This window comes from Diabrotica virgifera, chromosome 3 (genome assembly GCF_917563875.1).
Source record: "Diabrotica virgifera virgifera chromosome 3, PGI_DIABVI_V3a".
In the NCBI taxonomy this organism is placed as follows: Eukaryota; Metazoa; Arthropoda; class Insecta; order Coleoptera; family Chrysomelidae; genus Diabrotica; species Diabrotica virgifera.
In genome coordinates, this window is record NC_065445.1 from 135,363,552 (window position 1) to 135,371,016 (window position 7,465).

Genomic DNA, 7,465 nt, shown 5'->3' on the forward strand with positions numbered 1-7,465 from the left:
TCTTTTCTACTTCCGGTTATACTGGAAGTTGGTTGTAACTTCGTTTTTTTAAATGGGACACCTTGTATATTTTTACATTTTTGGATTCTCCTTGATTTCTTCTTTCTTAAAATATAAGTTTTGTAATATTATACAGGGTAGGTTAAAAGATAATTACGTTTTTTTAATTTCGTAGCAAAATTCACACCCTGTAGAATTGTAGTAGTTTGACAAAATAAACTCTGTTTATGTTCAAATGATTTTTATATATAGTCTACTGTTAAGAATTATTGGTATAGTTAAATTTTTCCTTTTTTGTATACAGGGTTGGTCGAAACTCAGAATGAGTATTTTCTGAGTTTTCTTAAATGGAACACCCTGTATTTTAGTATTGTAATGAAATGTTATTTTAGGATACTTTTTAATTTCTTAAGCAATCCCTATACCTAACTGCTTCAATTTGTGAGTTATTGGTGATTTAAGCCAAACATTAATTGCAACACAAAATACCTGAAATTTTATTAGGTTGGCCGTAAAAATATTCAATCATAAATAATTTTTCGGAAATAAATACATACTAATCGAGACTGATACTTAAAATTGCCAATAATGGTTGAGCTATCAAAATATCTACCTAGTTAAGATTGTTGGTGCGATTAACAATTAAGCACAAATTAAAGCAGTTGGGTATAGGGAATGCTTAAGAAATTAAAAAGTACCATAAAATACCATTTCATTACAATACTAAAATATAGTGTGTTCTATTTACGAAAACTCAGAAAATACACATTCCGAGTTTCGACCCACCCTGTATACTAAAATACAAAATTTAGCTATACTAATAATTGGTAACAATAGTAGACCATATTAAAAATCATTTGAACATATAAAGGGATTTTGATGTAAAACTACTACAATTCTACAGGGTGTGAATTTTGCTACAAAATTAATAAAAAAACCTAATTATCTTTTAATCTACCCTGTATAATACTACAAAACCTTATATTTTAAGAAATAAGAAATCGAAGAGAATCCAAAAAGGTAAAAATATATAGGGTGTCCCATTTAAAAAAACGAAGTTACAATCAACTTCCGGTATAGCCGGAAGTAGCAAAGAGGCCAAAATATTTTCATTAAATAGTTCACACCTCAAAACCCCTATATTCCAATTTTTATAATTTTATTTACTTTAGTTCTCGAGATATTTCTAATAGGCCCTTTATCTGCCTCACCCTATATACAATAGTGCACACAAAAAAAGTTACAGCCTTTTGAAGTTACAAAATGAAAATCGATTTTTTTCATATATATTGAAAACTCTTAGAGTTTTTTTATTGAAAATGGACATGTGGAATTTTTATGGCAGCAACATCTTAAAAAAATTAAAGTAAAATTTGTGCACCCCATAAAAATTTTATGGGGGTTTTGTTCCCTTAAACGCCCCCAAACTTTTGTGTACGTTCCAATTAAATTATTATTGTGGCACCATTAGTTAAACACAATGTTTTTAAAACTTTTTTGCCTCTTTGTACTTTTTTGATATGCCAGTGTTTATCGAGATATTTTGAATATTTGTCGAATCCACCACATATTTGTATATGGTTAAGTATGATTATAGACACCTGTAAATAATCTGAAAATTTATTTATAACTTACATTTTTAGGTATATTTTGAAGAAGAAGCCACATCTCGATAAAAGGTGCCTTATCAAAAAAAAAACTAAGAGGCAAAAAAGTTTTAAAAACCCTGTGTTTAACTAATGGTACCACAATAATAGTTTAACTGGAACGTACACAAGCATTTGGGGGGTTTAAAGGAGCAAAACCCCCATAAAAATTGTATGTAAATATGTTAAAAAAGAAGCCGCATCTCGATAAAAACTGGCTTATCGAAAAAATACTAAGACGCAAAAAGTTTTAAAAACGTTGTGTTTAACTAATGGAATCACAATAATGAATTAATTGGAAGGTACACAAAAGTTTGGGGGGTTTAAGGGAACAAAACCCCCATAAAATTTATGGGGTGAACAAATTTCATTTTAATTTTGTTTTTAAGATGCTCCTACCATAAGAATGATACATGTCCATTTTCAATAAAAAATGTCTAATAGTTTTCGATATATTGAAAAAAATCGATTTTCATTTTGTAACTTCAAAGGGCTGTAACTTTTTTTTATGAGCATATTTGTACTAAGGTAAGTTAGGTTCAACCGAACTATTTTTGAGCCCAGAATGTGTGGTATAATTTATGACCAATCTTTTCGGGACACCCTGTATAAATGGCCGTTAGTACAGGTTGCCGATTTTGACAGGTGGCCGTTAACACAGGTTTTACTGCAATAACATTTAACTAAAATAAAAATTTGTTTCACGAGAAGTACCTAGCTAATTTTTTTGGGCTTAAATACCTTTAAATTCAATAAATATTTTATAAGTATAGATTAAACCCATCAGAGGTAAACTGCTCCATATCACTCTAAATTACCATTTATTACAGTAATTAGGGCAAATGTTCAAACTGCTCTACTGAAAAGTTGCTTAAAATGACAGTAGTTTACCTCCGAGGTCCAGAAATATACAACGCAAGGTATAAAAATTATTAAGTAGGTATTCAATATCCGCGACTTTATACCATGGTGAAAGAGTATTGCTATGGTTAGGTGGAATACTATCTCCTCTTAAGACCACTTTGGCTTAAAGCAAGGGCACATCTGTGCGAAATTATTTCAACATGTTGCATCATAAACATTTTTTTAATTCACACTTTCTGCTGTGGTACTGATTTTATCTAGAATTACCCAAAAAAATGTATTAGAATTACCCGAATTAACCGACGTAGGGACTTCAATAGGTCCTCACGGATTGGGAAATCGAAAAGAGAGAGGATGTACAAGTAGTAGAACAAGCGTGGTTCAAAACTACTTTGGTAACCATGCTATCAGAGTCTCCGATGACGTAGCCCAGGGAAGGCTTCTTTGAACTTGAGGTGTACAAGAAGTACCAAGAATTGCGAGAAGTGATCGACAATAACCAGAGGGCTGTAAGGGGTGGTGGCTGATCTCTTTATCTCTCTTTCTTTTCCACGCAAGGAGTGATCGATAATGGCTTGAGTGGGTGTAGATGAAGAAATGCAATAAGTGTTTAATGACTAGAAGAGCCCACCCTGTACGTCGAGCTCAAAACTAATCGCTTATCTGTTAATCCCTTCTTCTCTTCCACACAATAATACAGAGTTGGTCAAATAAGTGAGGGCAGATGAAGAGGTGCAAGAAGTGATCGATATTGACCAGAAGTTAATATACTGTAGTTAATACAGTACTCATCATTTATCGCCTCATCTCTTCTTTTCGTTTGTGCAGGGTAATCAAAATTTGTAAGCATTGTGGAGCTTAGCCTAGCCTTGTACGTATGGTTACAAATATAACAAAACTGTTTGATGTTAAAAATGTTTGGTGCGCTATCAAATGTTTGGTACATCGTATTGCTATTAAACCATATCCGACTCATAAAAAGATAAAGGTACACTACTAGCGGTGATGAACAATATTTCTTTGTGGCGACATTTTATTTTAGCTTAGGCCTCTAGAAAATGTTGTAATTCCTGCTACAAGTAGAGGAATTTTGAAGATAAAGGATGAGCTTTTGGCAGATGGGATCTTCAAATAATGTAGCAGGCATTTCCGGGTGAGGACTATCTCAGGGGGAACACCATTACAGGTTACAAAAATCAGGATAGGGTCGTGGAATCTTAGTAGTCTTACAGGTAAGAGTCTGGAGTTAGTGGATGCGCTCAAACGAAGGGAGTTTTGCATTCTGCAATCAAGATTGCATTCAAGAAACTAGGTGGAAAGGATAAAGGGCGAAATAACTAGGTGAAGGATACACATTGTGGTATGGGGTAGTAGTAACACTAGAAATGGAGTTGGTATAATTGCTGATAGTGAAATGAAAGATAACGTTGTAGAAGTTGTAAGAACGAATGATAGAACGATGTTAGTGAAATTTGTAATTGATAAAGATGTATTGAATGTTGTGTGTGTATGCTCCTCAAAGAGGTCTGGGTGAAAATGAAAGAAGAGCTTTCTATGCTAAAGTTATAGCTAAAGTTAAAGCCAAGACAAAGACAGCTTATGAAGCAATATATGGGGGATTAGGCGTTGGAACTAGAAGTAAAGCTGGAGATGGTATGCTTGAATTAGCAACGGCGAATTAGATAAGGCGATTGTTAATACATTCTTTAAAAAGAGAGAAACTCAACTTATTACATACAAAAGTGGACAGCATCACTCCCAAATAGATTTTTTCATGATAAGGAAAGAAGACATACGTGAATGCAAGGTATTAGTGAGACAGTAAGCCGACAACATAAGCTGTTTGTTCTGGACATCGAAGTAAAAAGCGAAACTAAACCAAAATCTCGGAGAGGGCCACAAAAAATCAAGTGGTGGATGCTAAAAGATGAGAAAGAAGGTTTATTCAGGAAAAGTATAGTAGAAAAAATATGTTGGAACATGAAAAGCAGCGCTAATACAATTTGGAGAAAATCGCCAGTATTATTAGAGAGACTGCTATTAAAATACTTGGGAAAACGTCAGGAAAGAAGTTTGAGCATAAAAAGATTTGGTGGTGGCCAAACGAAGTACAAGGAAAAATAAAAAAAAAGGGAAAATTATATAAAAGTGGCAAGGAAATAGATCGGACACAGATCTTCAAAACAGAAGGGTATTCAAACCTATACGATCAACTTGATACCAGGGAAGGCGAAACAAAGATATATAAAATAGCCAAACAGAAGAAAGCAAAAGATTTTAATCTGATTAGATGTATCTGAGATGAAAATAATAAAATACTAATTCACGAAAACGATGTCAAAAAGAGATGGATATAGTTATTTTCCTAACTAGTGCGGAAAGTGATACTTTCACATACGAGACTGCCGTTGACCCGAACGACGCGATAGCGGAGTTCGGGCAAGCAGTCGAGTGCGGGGAAGACACTTGCCGCATGAGTTAGGAACAATATTTTTTCTAGGGCCGTACGTTTAGAAAAAAACCTCAAAAAATAGTGTAATATCAATTTTTATTTAGAAGTGAAAATACACAAATTAATTTTTTGACAAGTTTGTCACAAAAAAAAACACAGAGGATTAATACCAAACTTTCAATATAATTGGTTACCATGACGACGATATTGGTTTCCATGACGGCGATTCAAAACCATTGTTATTGTCTATTGATTTGACTTTTGAATATTATGTCAAAATAATTCTATTTCAACGAATTATCGCGTTAATTTCATTAAAACATAAACAAAATAAGATAAATTTGAAATAAATTAGTAAATAATATCTAAATATTAGTTTATTGCATGTAGTATAATATATTATAACGCCATATTACAAGGTATTCTAATTTCCCGCACGCTGTGCGGGAAAATTTACTTCCACGCACGCCGTGCAGGAAAGGGCAACTTTCGGAAACAAAATGCGTGCGGGAAAGTGCCTGTTTAAGCACGGCCGTAGAAAAAGTACTTTGACAGTTTATTAAATGAAGAATTTGACAGACAACCTGTGGAGTTAACACTAACAGCAATGGTCACCAAAATTACAAACGAGGAAATGGTTCAAGCGCTTCACAAAATAAAAAAGGAAAAGCAGTCGGACCAGATGATATACCTGGGGAAGCATGGAGAGCATTGGGAGAGACAGGAACAAGTTGGCTAGAAGGTCTATTTAAAAGAATTTGGAAGTTGGACAAATGCCAGACGAATGGAGAAGCAGTATATTAGTACCTGTTTACAAAAACAAGGGAGATATTCCACAATGTAAAAACTACAGGGCTATAAAACTATTTAGTCACACCATGAAAATATAGGAGAGAGTAATTGATAGACGGGTACGTGAAGAAACCGAAATATCCAATAATCAATTTGGCTTTATGCAGGGCAGATCAACAACAGATGCAATTTTCATTATAAGGCAATTGATGGAAAAATACAGGAATAAAGAAACAAGCGCTCATCTGGTATTCATTGATCTTGAGAAATCATATGATAGAATTCCTCGAGAGATTCAGTGGTGGACACTCAATAAGAAAGGAGTCCCTGGTGAATATGTAAAGATTGTGAGAGATATGTATGAGGGAGTAATTACTAGTGTTAGGACAGGTGTGGGAGAGACTGATAAATTTCATGTGAAAGTAGGATTGCACCAAGGCTCGGTGCTTAGTCCGACTTTATTCTCATTAGTTTTGGACCAGATAATAGCGAAACTACAGGGTAACATTCCACGGTGCTTAATGTATGCTGATGATGTAGTGTTAGTAGGAAATAGTGAAAGAAACTTAGAACAAAAAACTGGAACAGTGGAGACAAGCTCTGGAGGAAAAAGGTTTAAAACTTAGTAGGACAAAACAGAGTATTTGGAATGTTCAATTAAAGATCGAGTTACTACAAATAAAATGGTATCTTTGGATGGTGAAATGATTGTGAAAAGCAATAGTTTTAAGTACCTAGGATCGGTATTACAGAGTAATGGACAAATAGATGGAGATGCATGCAGTAGAATTAGGGATATGGATGGATGAAGTGGAAGGAAGCGAGTGGTGTGTTGTGTGATAGAAAAATTCCAATGAAGCTGAAGGGCAATTTCTATAAAACAGCCGTAAGACCGGCTATTATGTACGAAATTGAATGTTGGACAGTGAAAGAGAAAGAGGAACAATGACTGCATGTGGTGGAAATGAGAATGATTAGATGGATGAGTGGAGTGACAAAAAAGGATAAAATTAAAAAGGAGTATATTAGGGGAAGTCTAGGTGTGGCATCAATTGATGCCAAAATGACAGTATAGGTTAAGATGGTTTGGTCATGTTCAACCTCGAGACGTTAATTACCCAATACGAAGAATTGCTGAAGTGTAGATTCCCGGAAGGAGAGGAAGACCAAAGAAAACCTGGGGGAGATTATTAGGTAGAACATGTTGGTAAAGGGGATTAATATTGATATGACCCAAGATAGAGTTGTGTGGAGAAATGCAATTAGGGAAGCCGATCCCACATAAAGTAGATATAAGTTTATTGAAAAAATTATATATATATATATATATATATATATATATATATATATATATATATATAAAATATATATATAAGAAATTTAGCGAAAGAAACCTATAAATTTAGATTATAATAATTGTCTCCCGCCTTTAGACGTGTCAGAGGAGTATGCCAACTAAAGTCACTGTCACTGTCGTAGTTGTCAAACTCGTCCGATACGTCTAAAGGTGGGATAACTATCAATATAATGTAAATTTATAGGTTCCAATCTCTAATTTCCCACCTCTACTAGTTTCATCCTTCTTAATCTCAAAACTTAATATGTTTTCCATCTTTTGAACTCAGAGAACCAAAAATAATTATCGTAGACAGGGTAAATATTAATCGACCGCACATAAATAAATCAAGTGATGAATTTCAAAGTATTAGAC